This window comes from Chiloscyllium plagiosum, chromosome 7 (genome assembly GCF_004010195.1).
Source record: "Chiloscyllium plagiosum isolate BGI_BamShark_2017 chromosome 7, ASM401019v2, whole genome shotgun sequence".
NCBI lineage: Eukaryota > Metazoa > Chordata > Chondrichthyes > Orectolobiformes > Hemiscylliidae > Chiloscyllium > Chiloscyllium plagiosum.
Window position 1 is genome coordinate 77,345,950 of NC_057716.1, and position 12,561 is coordinate 77,358,510.

A 12,561-nucleotide genomic window follows, 5' to 3' on the forward strand; every position below is an offset into this window, starting at 1 on the left:
TAATTCCAATGAAATTAAGCAACTGAGTTACTTAGGAAGTGTTAGATTATTGAGTACAGGCATAGTCTAAATTGCGAGTAAGTATTCAACTGACTCTGTAGTTACATGTCAAGATGGAGGCAGCAGTAAAGTCAGCACTGTTCGGCTCCTGAGCCCAGGCCTGGCTGCTCCTGGGCACCATGGAGATGGCACTGTGCAGCAGAGCTGGAAGCTTCCACACCCTGTTTCACATCTCAGTACCGTAACGATTTCATTGTCTTTCCTTGCTTTTGTGCAGTTCCAATGACTCCTGGGCCCAGGCTCCAGCTCAGGGACATTAAGGCCAGGCCCCATGCAGTCCCAATACCATGGTAAACGCAAGCTTGGAACGGCCATCTCATAGGCTGCAGCATCGGCGGTGGAGGAGTCCGGAGACGGGACCCCGGTGACCCGATGATTGGCAGCGACGTTTGGAGGAGTGTCAGAGGGGCAGTAGGAGTTAGGAAACCAGGCCCAAGGCTCCAGTTCATATAAGCAAGTTGCAGTAGTGGTGGTGATGGTGGAAGTGGGGCCATAATAGGGATCCCGGCCGATGTCAAGCAGTGTCTGCAGACATAGCGGAGGAGGAACAAGAAGAGAGAAAGATGATCTCTATTGCAGTAAAATCTTGCAATATATTCAGTGTTTCAAGATGGCGCCAGTGTGTGCTGGTGCAGGTGGAAAACACTTTTCACCGTATTTTTATATACTAGTGACGATAAATCTAAATCTACATCACACACCCCCAACTGTACCTCCCCCAGACCATGGATCTGACACTCACCTACCACATGGGCCTCCGTTGCAAACTCAACCTCACCCCTCCACAGGATCTGACCTGACTCTCCTGTTGCCTCCAGACCCAACATGATCTACCCTGTCTTCCACCAGAACTGATTTCTTCAACTCTCCCTGATCTATCTGAAACACTGTATCATTTACCATGCCATCATCCATCCTCCCCCACCCCAGCCATTTGGCATCGTACCCACCTGGCACCTGTCCCCCTCTCCAGCTGCACCCGACACAGCTGACACCATATCTACATGGAATCCTACCCCCATCGGCCTGGCATCCTACACCTGCCACTCTCGCCTTACTTTACTGCTTGACAGCAGCTGTCAAAGTGACTGTGATTCTGATTTAAATTTCCCATTATGGTGTCTGTCTGCTGTGAAAAGGGTAGTTTTACTGTTAGAATGGAAGCACAGCTCAGTATCTTTGAAAGATCCCGGAGTGGAATCTTCTCTCAGAAATGTGGATCTTCATTTTTTTGTGAAAAGGGAAGGGACGGAGTGGCAATCTGTGTAAGATTGGCCCATTGCATTGTTGCTCCATTGATTAGGGCAGCATACACAGTCAGAAGCTTGAGTAAACCTCATTACCATTATCATCTTACAGTAAATATGGAAGTTTCCATTGTCTTAGCTTCGTTTGTTTGAAGCTATAACATTCAGTTTTTGTCTGTCTGGATGGTTTTAATTGGTGAGTTTAAAGGAAGAGTCTATTGGTAAGTTTATTTGCTGGTCAGTGTCCCGTACTCGCAGAGGTACATGGGGCATGTAGAGAACTGGAAAATGTAATGCCTATTGAGGTGACAACTGTTGAGGCTATGGAGTGGTAGGGATGTTGGTTGAGAACAAAAATAACAAAAAATGCAGAAAGCCCAATAACAAATAGTGCGGTGAAGAAGGCATATGGCGTACTGGCTTTTATTGGTAGAGGGGCTTGGATCGGCGCAACATCGAGGGCCGAAGGGCCTGTACTGCGCTGTATTCTTCTATGTTCTATGTTCTAAAGTTACACTGTATGGAGAGATTGTCTCCTTGACAAATGGTTTGAGGATTGAAGGAATGGGGTGGGTGTAGGGGACGGACAGAACATCACAGGATGGGAATTATGTTGGAGGAGAGGCTGAAATAATGGTGTTAATTTGGTGTGGCAAAACAGTGGGGACTGTTATTATCTCATGGTCAGAGACTCATCATTACACAAATTTAGACTCAAAGAAAATGACTCATAACCTCAAAATGAAACATGAATCCAAAACAAGGGGTGGCATGGTGACACAGTGGTTAGTACAGCTGCCTCACTGCACCAGGGACCTGGATTCAATTCCACTCTTGGTTGATTGTCTGTGTGAAGTTTGTACATTCTCCCCATGTCTGTGGTTTTCCGCTGGGTGCTCCAATTTCCTCCCAAGTCCAAAGATACACAGGTTAGGTGGATTGGCCATGCTAAATTACCCATAGTGTTCGGGGAAGTGAAGGTTAGGTGCATTAGCCATAGAAAATGCAGGGTTACAGGAATAGGATGACGGGAGGGGTCTAGGTGGGATGCTTTTTGGAAGGTCAGTGTGGACTTGTTGGGTGGAATGGCCTGTTTCCACACTAAGAAGATTCTAAGAATAAGAACTTTGTTATGGAAAAGGTTGGCAACTTGGGAAACTGTTTTCTTTGATAGATGCTGATCATCAATAAAGTGATGGAACATGTCAACAAAGTGCTACTAAGCAGCAACTCATAGAGTCATAGAGATGTACAGCACAGAAACAAACCCTTCTGTCCAACCCATCCATGCCAATCAGATATCCCAACCCAATCTAGTCTCACTTGCCAGTACCTGGACAATATCCCTCCAAACCCTGCCTATTCATATACCCATCCAAATATACGCACCGCCCTCTGCGTGAAAAAGTTGCCCTTTCGGTCTCTTTTATATCTTTCCCCTCTCACCCTAAACCTATGCCCTCTAGTTCTGGACTCCCACACCTCAGGGAAAAGACCTTGTCTATTTATCTTATCTATGCTCCTCATGATTTTGTAAACCTCTATCAACCTCAGCCTCCGATGCTCCAGGGAAAACAGCCCCAGCCTGTTCAGCCTCTCCCTACGGCTCAAATCCTTCAACCCTGGCAATATCCTTGTAAATCTTTTCTGAACCCTTTCAAGTTTCACAACATCTTTCCGATAGGAAGGAGACCAGAATTGCATGCAATATTCCAACAGTGGCCTAACCAATGTCCTGTACAGTTGCAAGATCATCTCCCAACTCCTGTACTCAATACTCTGACCAATACTGTGACTCCACTTTCAAGGAGCTATGAACCTGCACTTCATTCACAACATCTTTCCGATAGGAAGGAGACCAGAATTGCATGCAATATTCCAACAGTGGCCTAACCAATGTCCTGTACAGTTGCAAGATCACCTCCCAACTCCTGTACTCAATACTCTGACCAATACCAAATGCACAGCACAGAAACAAACCCTTCGGTCCAACCCATCCATGCCAATCAGATATCCCAACCCAATCTAGTCTCACTTGCCAGCACCTGGACCATATCCCTCCAAACCCTGCCTATTCATATACCCATCCAAATATACGCACCGCCCTCTGCGTGAAAAAGTTGCCCTTTCGGTCTCTTTTATATCTTTCCCCTCTCACCCTAAACCTCAATACCAAATGCCTTCTTCACTATCCTATCTACCTGTGACTCCACTTTCAAGGAGTAGCTGGTCGTGTCATTTTGTGGCTAGTTGGTGTAGCTGTCTTCCTGTTTGTCCTATGTAGTGTTTTGTGCAGTCCTTGCATGGAATTTTGTATACTACATTGGTTTTGCTCATGCTGGGTATCCACTGATTCAATCAAAAAGCATATCGACCTGGACCCAATATACCGGCCACTGCAGCGGACAGCTGGAACTGACAACCGGAAGCGGCAGATTCAAACCACTATAAATGCCGGAGAAAAGATCACAGAAGCGCTTCACAGGAGGCTCCCAAGCACTGAGGATGTCACCTAGACAGGGGACGAAACGTCTGCAACACAAATTCCCAGCTCCCTAGGACCTTACTATGCTCAACAATAATGTGAACACTGATGCCCAGTTTGGATTCTGCCAGGGCTAATCAGTTTCTAATCTCATTATAGCCTTGGTTCAAACATGGACAAAAGAGCTGAATTTCAGAGATGAGGTGAGAGTGACAGTCCCTTACCATTAAGATCATAATCAAGTATGAAATCAAATAGCCCTAGAAAACCTGGAATCAATGGCAAACTCTTCACTGTTTGGAATCATACCTGGCAGATAGAAAGATGGTTGTGGTTGCTGGAGGTCAGTCATCTCAGCTGTAGGACATCTCTGTAGGAGTTCCTCAGGGAAGTGTCCGAGGTCCACCACCTTCAGCTGCTTCATCAATGATCTACCATTCATCACAAAATTAGAAGTGGGAATGTTCACCAATGATTACATAATGTTCAGCACCATTTGCGACTTCTCAGATACTGAAGTAGTCCATGATCAATGTCAATATCCAGGTTTGGACTGACAAGTTGCAAGTAACGTTTACACCACATAAATGCCAAGCAATAATCATGTCCAATAAGAGACAATATAATCAATGCCCCTTGACATTCAATTGCATCACCATCACTGAATCCTCCACTAACAACATCTGGGGATTATCATTGATCTGAAACTCAACTAATCTCACCATATAAACACTGGCCAGAACAGCAGGTCAGAGACTCAGAATACGACGGCAAGTAGCTCACATCCTGACTCCCCAAAGCCTGTCCACCACTTACAAAGAACAAGTGAGGAGAGTGATGGAATGCTCCCCACTTGGCTGGATGGATGCAGTTCCAGCAACACTCAAAATGCTTGATACCATCCAGGATTGGAGCCACATCCATAAACATCCACACCATCCACCACCGAAGCTCACTAAACTTTGCTGCTACTATCTGAAAGATGGACTGCAGAAATTCACTGAAAATCCTCAGATAGCACCTTCCAAACCCACAACTACTTCCATCTGGAAGGCCAAGGACAGTAGATTAATTGGAACACGACCACCTGCAAGTTCCCTTCCAAGCTATTCATTATGCTGATTTGGAAATATACTGCCGTTCTTTTATTGTCGCTGGGTCCAAATCCTGGAATTTCCTTCCTAAGGGCATTGTGGGTTAACCTACAGCAGGTGGACTGCTGTGATTCAAGAAGGCAGCTCACCATCACCTTCTCAAGGGCAAATGGGGATGTGCAACAAATGATCTAACAGGTAAATTTGAGAATTTATTCCTCGAATAATATTGAGTCCACCAGAGCTAAAGCTGCCTTTTTAAATCTGGAGAAAACACTTCTCAATTAGGTTATAAACATGACTCGAACTATAAACAGGTTACAAGGTCAGAGCCTTGACAATATTTGTAATTATACTCCAAGGTCTATTTTTGTGCATGCACAGCTTTGTATCTGAGGGGCATGGATAGGGTGACTAGCCAAGTTCTTTTCCCTGGGGTGGGAGAGTCAAAAACTAAAGGGCATAGGTTTAGGGTGAGAGGGATAAGATTTAAATGGGACCTAAGGGGCAACTTTTCATGCAGAGGGTAGTGCATGTATGGAAGTGGTGGATGCTGCTACAATTACAAAATTTAAAAGGCATCTGGATGGGTCCATGAATAAGAAGGGTTTAGAGGGATATGGGCCAAATGCTGGCAAACACAGCTAGATTAGTTTAGTATATCTGGTCAGCATGGAAAAATTGGACCGAAGGGTCTGCTTCTGTGCTGTACAACTCTATGACTCTATTTTTCCAGAGTAAGAAGTTCTATCCCTGTTAAAATCTTTGGTGAAATAATTACTGTAAATCCTGTATCTAAAGAAGCATCATTGCAATAAAGCAACAAATTTAACTGCAAGTTTTTTTTTTGCAGATCTCTGCTGGATGCTTATACAATTGAATGGTTTATGTATCAATATTTTAATCCAGACTCACTGATCCAGTTTGACACAGCTCATGGTTAAAATTTCAATTAATAGAGATGCATTGAATAGGTCCTAAGGTGACAACCTTAGTTCAGCTTGTTCATGAGTTGACTCGCAAATGTATCCAAATTAGGATTACTGCATAACTGAATGTTTCAGTCTGGCTTTTCAATACTAAGAATTATTTCAGTTTGCAAGTTACTTTCACTTTCAGCTATGTGCTCATGATCACTTGACTGAGCACAATACATTGAAATAGTTTGCAATATTATTTAATTAACATCACATCTCTTTTCTTATTATTATCGATTAACATCTAATTTTTGAGTAATTTACTCAAATGAATTTCCCCTTGAGCAACAAATGGATTGGAAATTCAAATGAAGATGGCTGACCTGGCACTAAACAAATACACCAAAGAACTGCAGACACTGGAAATTAGAAACAAAAACAGTAATTGCTTGAAAAACTCAGCAGATCTGGCAACACCTGCAGAGGGAAAGCAAGGTAAACCTCTTAGGTCTGGTCACCCTTCTTCACAACCAGCTGAACTGGTGCAGTTGATCTGCTTTTGGATATTGCCGTCAATGTGGCCTTTTGAGAGAGTTGACTGCCAAGGTATTGGAAGTAGAATTACAGAGTCACTCCTTCAAAATTCATGGGTAGTTAAATACTTGGCTGATTAGATGTGGTTAGATGTGAGGTTTCTTTTTTGGACCAAGATTCTGTAACATCATTCTATCTGTGAAAATCTCCTCATTTATACATTGCTTCTGGGACTGTAATCTCACTTATATATATTGCTAATACATGTAAAAGGGTATTTACCTTGTAAGTCTGGCAAAGTTATGTCAACAGAATAGGAGCAGCTTCATAGAATATCTAAACCAATGGTAAAATCATTCTGGGAAAGCGTGAAGGTCAACTGAAGAACTAGCCAAGACTTAGTAATACACAAGTTAGCACCCTGAAATTTAATTGCCTGGAATCATACCATCTGCATGAAATTAACTGTATTAATCACTGTGCAGAAAAACATAAAATATTAATAGCAGATTCATAGGTGGAATGGGTAATTATGAAATGTTGGTTCTTTTTTCACCTTTTAATGTTCATTCCACTTGAGGAGAATGATTACACCCATAAGTATTCATTACTATTTTCTATAGGTCATACATTTTTCCATTGAGTTTGTTCCACATATTGATTAGGTACAGCTGTCTTGGTGGGTCGATTTGACTTTAATTGCTGTATACTTTTTCATGTTCAGTGAAACAGATAAGAACCAGCTACTTGATAAAGTTGTCTTTCCTGGACAGAGAAGCATACATCAAAGTAAATTAAATTCCAGTCACTGAATTTCATATGGATAATCTGAAATCTGGCCATATGTGATATCTACACTTCAGCCAGAAACAAAGTACTAGAAGTTAACACTAAGCACTCATTTAACAATAATCTGGAAAACAGAATTCTTTTGATTCTAAAAGAGTGTCTGATGTTCATCTTCTTCCCAATTCCTTTGCCCCCAACTGTGTTATAAGAGTCAGAATTCACTTGTAATAGGAGCAGCATGACCAATTTGAAGGATATTTCAATTCATTGCTCCTGATACTTCCCTCTTCTAATAATTCTGCTAAAGCAAAGCCTATTATACAAAGCTCAGCCAGCAGCAATGTGTACCTTGAAAAGGGCATTCTTCTTCAAAGCAAAAGTTTCCCCTGCAGGGAATATGGAAAAACAGAGCTGCAGCAAGCACTTCTAGAGAGATGCACTGAATTCTAATTAGCCTTAATACATACTGGGCACTGGCTAAAGTTCCTCTTTGACTGATCCAAAAATGAAATCTTTGTGAATTTAACAAGCTGGTATCTTTAGGACATATGAAAAACATGAAAAAAACACTTCAATTTCCTTCTTTTGCCTACTATTAAATGCCAATTTATTCACATTTATGACTGTTTTTTATTCCTCACTCAGCTGCAACTTGTTTTCCCATTATTGAGTCATTACTATTTCATGCAAATTGATGTAAAATCACAATAATAGGAACAATAACTATTGGTATAATATCTTCCCTGAGATTGTGGTTTTATACATACTTCATGGGTGAGCACACGTACATAAAGGTGTTTCCTCACACAGCAGTGATCAATGGTCAGCAGTAGAGAGCAGCAGCGAACAATGGACAAGAACACTTACTGAATGGATTCTCAGTGGTCAATCATCAGCTTCCTTTAGTCTCTGAATATGAAACTTTCTGCAAAATGTGGGGACTGAGTGTTTCAGAATAATCAATGGTACAATGTTTTTACCAAGAATTCATTCTTAATAGAGCTCTTGTTTTGTACTGTACTGCATTTCTATCTCAATGTGACTTCTGGCTTGCTAGGTTGTGTGACCTTTACTATGAAGCATTCTCTGCAGGCATCTAAAACACATCAGTTCAAAAAAATACACGATTCAAACTAAACTGTTGTCCTGTGAGCTCATAACAGCTCCCAGACTTGCTTGACAATGCCCATGAACTTTATTTAAACATGTAGTGTGCAGCTTTCAGGAAGTACATTTACTGCACATTAATTGCAAAGCATCAGCATTGATTTCCCATTTTTGCAAGAAAAAGATTTGGGAGCTTCTATTTACAACTCCCATGTCAGCTGTGGCTTGCTGGTCATCCAACTAGCTTTGAAATCTAAAGGTTGTGAGCTGAATTACTACTCCAGTTAGTTTAGAAAGCTTGACATTTCGGGCAAAAGCCCTTCAGCAGGAATCAGGCTTTTGCCCGAAGCATTGATTTTCCTGCTCCTTGGATGCTGCTTGACCTGCTGTCCTTATCCAGCATCACTCTAATTTTGACTCTAACCTCCAGCAACTGCAGTACCCACTTCCGCCTACATTAGTTTAGATGTCAGTACAGTAATGACAGAATGCTGCAATATTGGAGGTCCCATCTTAGTTGAAGAGTTGAACTTAAAGCCTACTTTGCCTCTCAAATATATACAAAGGATTCAATTAAAGAACCAGAAAGAGATTCTTCTAATGTCCCAGCTTTTATTTCAAAATGCAAACAACTATAATTTCATTCTGTGTAAATTGTCTGCAGTGGTTTATATGTTAAAATGATGACTTCACTTCAAAGTGCATTTGTTATAATGCACTTTGGGGTGTTCTGAGGATATAAATTGTACTATTTGTTCTGAAGGGTTTTCCTGATGACTGGGTAGTCCAGAACCAGGGGTCACCGTTTAAGGATGCAGGCTGCACCATGTAGACTGAGATGAAGAGAAATTTCTTCACTCAGACAGTGGTGAGCCTATGGAATTCTCTTCCACAGAAAGGAGTTGAGGCCAAAACATGAAATGTTTTGAAGAAAGAGTTAGATAAAGGCACTCCTTGCATTTGGTTCTTGAGTCCATTTGCAAGTCAGAACACAATGCAGGAAAATATAAAGTAGCTGGTCATAAATGTAGGAAACGTTTAAAATGACACTCCTTTATACCTTTGTATGTATGAGTGGTCATAACTTTGGTCTTTTAAAATCAGGAATCCCCTGTATAGTTCTTCAGGCTAAAGGGATCAAAGTGTCTGGGGAGAAAGTAGGAACAGGTGCAGAGTTGGATAATCAGTCATGACCATATTAAATGGCAGAGAAGGCTCAAAGGGGTGAATGACCTACCCCTGCTTCAATCTTCTGTGATTCTATATAATTGCAAGTCTTTCTTTCTAACTTTTCAAGTTCAATGCTCTTTTATCTCCAGCTTCAGATTATCATTTTTGTTTGTTGTTTAGTTGCTTCAGATTTCAAGCTAATAATAGCATTCAATGGGATCCAAGATAGCAAAGGAAACTTACAATTCCTTTACTCCAGGACAGTCTCCTTAAGTGCTTCTTTTGCCCCTTAAACCCTCACTGTGGAAAGGAAGTACAAAATAGGTCCCATTGATACAGCTGATTCTGCGAATTCACCAGCGCACTCTTTCTTTTCATCGACCAAGCCCAATCTCGTGTGTGTCCAGCGGAGATTCACATGGATGATCCCTGGAATGGTAAGCCTAACATAGATGATCAGCTGAGGATCCTGGGATTGTATTCATTGGAGTTTAGAAGGTTGAGGGGAGATCTAATAGAAACTTGCAAGATAATGCATGGCTTAGAAGGAGTGGATGCTGGGAAGTTGTTTCCATTAGGCGGGGAGACTTGGACCTGTGGGCATAGCCTTAAAATTAGAGGGGTTCAATTTAGAACAGAAATGAGGAGACATTTCTTCAGCTAGAGAGTGGTGGGCCTGTGGAATTCATTACCACGGAGCTCAGTGGAGGCCGGGACGATGGGTGCCTTCAAGGCAGACATTGATAAATTCTTGATCTCGCAAGGAATTAAGGGATATGGGGAGAGTGCAGGTAATTGGAATTGAAACGCCCACCAGCCATAACTAAGTGGCGGAGTCGACTTGATGGGCTGAATGGTCTTGCTTCCATTCCTATGTCTTATGGTCCTATGGTCTTGCAGGAACTTTCCTTTCATAGGCTTAAAAGCCTGCTTCTCTTCCCCTTTCATCTTCTCCAACCCAATGCCAGCTCTGAGTTCAGCCCATTGTGGATTCTAAAAACTATTTTTAATCGACTTGTTCTGACATGTCAGAAAACACCCTGTGGCAGATAGGACTTAAACATCTGCCTCTGAGGTACTACACAACTACTGCTCCACAGGAGTTCCTTTCAAGGAATGGCTCTCGGCAGGATTCCAAGCTAAATGGGGAAACCGCAATGGATTTTCAATCCATCATCTTAAGCATGTGGCCACGGCTACAGTGCAGCATTCATGGGATTGTATTTTGACTGCTTTGAATAGGATCTGCTGCTTATCTTTTTTGAGCAGCAATTTATTTGTACAATTTTCTATAAGGACACCAAACTTAATTATTTGTTCTTGGCGATCGTACAACTTCCTGCTATCTATTGTCTGCTGCGCATTTGGTTTTACTCCTTCCGACATAAAGAATAAAGTGCTTTTTGATATTGTACAGGTCAATTCTCATTTACATTATGTCGCTGAGAAGTTCAGTGATGATAAATTATCTTTGTTCAAACAGTGGCCCAGTGTTGCCAGATGTTCCCTTTTTAATTTAAATTTAGAAATTAGTATGGAAAAAGGGCAGGAAGTATAGTTCTTAAAAATTTAGGAACTGACATTTCAATGAATCTTATTCCTTGTTTCTTGAAATGGTACCAATTCATGAGACACAAAGCTGGTAATATTTTGCGATCTTGGTTTGCAGCACTGAGTGTAGATTCTACAATTCTACAAAATTTTATATTCTTTTTAATAAGCAATTAAACTTTAAAAAATTTTTTAAAATATTTTAATGTTTGATAAGCAATTTAACTAAATTAAGCAAACTAAAAGGTGACAGCCCCTTAAAGGGTCATGCAACAAAACAACACTTCAAAAGGAATTTGCCAAGTTAAATAGAAATAGAATTTTGAGGAAGAAAATACATTCCAGCTGACCTGGGTCCCCAGGTTACAGAAAGCCTTAACAGTAACAGTGAACACCAGATGCTCCCCCTCAAGGGTTATTGTGGTGTAAAATTATGTCCCAATACATGTGTGAATCATTATGCAACACATGTATTGGGCCAAGCAGTGGAATGTGGTGTGCCTTAACAGTAACAGTGAACACCAGATGCTCCCCCTCAAGGGTTATCTGGACACAAATGAAACTACAGAATAATGGCAGGCTGTTGGGTGTAACAATCTCTTTCATGGCCTACTACTTGAACCTGTTAATAGCCTCCTTAAGGCCAGGAGCAGACTGACTTAGGTTGTCTCTCAACCTGTTTGACTCCCTCTGAGCTGGATGGTCAAAGATCAGGAGCATGGGACTGAACATCAACCAAACATTAGGGCTTCAAAACATGCTGTTGGCCCGAAAACCCATGAACAACCTGCACCTTCTATTGCAGAAGACAGCTGTGTGTCAAACCTTCAACACCCAAATCTCTGATGATAAAATGGAGAGCTCCCAAGTCTCTTTACACTTCAGAGTTTTGAGAAGATTTCAGACTTACACTTCAGACTTCTGAATTTTCTCCTCATTTAGAATATAGTCCATGCTTTTATTCTTCCTACCAAAATGCATGATCTCACTCTTTCTCACATTGTAGTCCATCTGCCCCTTCTTTGCCAACTCTCCTAACCTGTCCAAATCTTTCCAGGAGCCTTCTGGCCTCCTTAATGTTGCCTCCCTGCTGCCAGGGTCCAGGACATCTCCGATCGGGTGTATAAGGTTCTGAAAGGGGAGGGCGAACAGCCAGAAATCATGTTACATATTGGCACTAATAATATAGCCAGAAAAAGGATTGAGGATATAAAAAGTGATTTCAGGGAGCTAGGTTAGAAGCTGCAAAGCAGGACGAACAGAGTAGTGTTCTCTAGTTTACTACCGGTGCCACAAGATAGCGAGGCGAGGAACAGGGAGCGGGCGCAGCTTAATGTGGCTACGCAGCTGGTGTAGGAGAGAGAGCTTCAGATATGTAGATAATTGGGATGCCTTCTGAGGAAGATGGGACCTGTACAAGAAGGAAGGGTTGCATCTGAAATGGAAGGGGATCAATGTCCTGGGTGGAAGGTTTGCTCAAGTAGTTTGAGAGGGTTTAAACTAGTATGGCAGGGGGGTGGAAACCTGAGCTGTATACCAGAGGTGAGAGTTGATGCAGATGAGGCAATAGCAAGAGGTAGACCAGCTAGTGGGAAGGATTTTCCTGG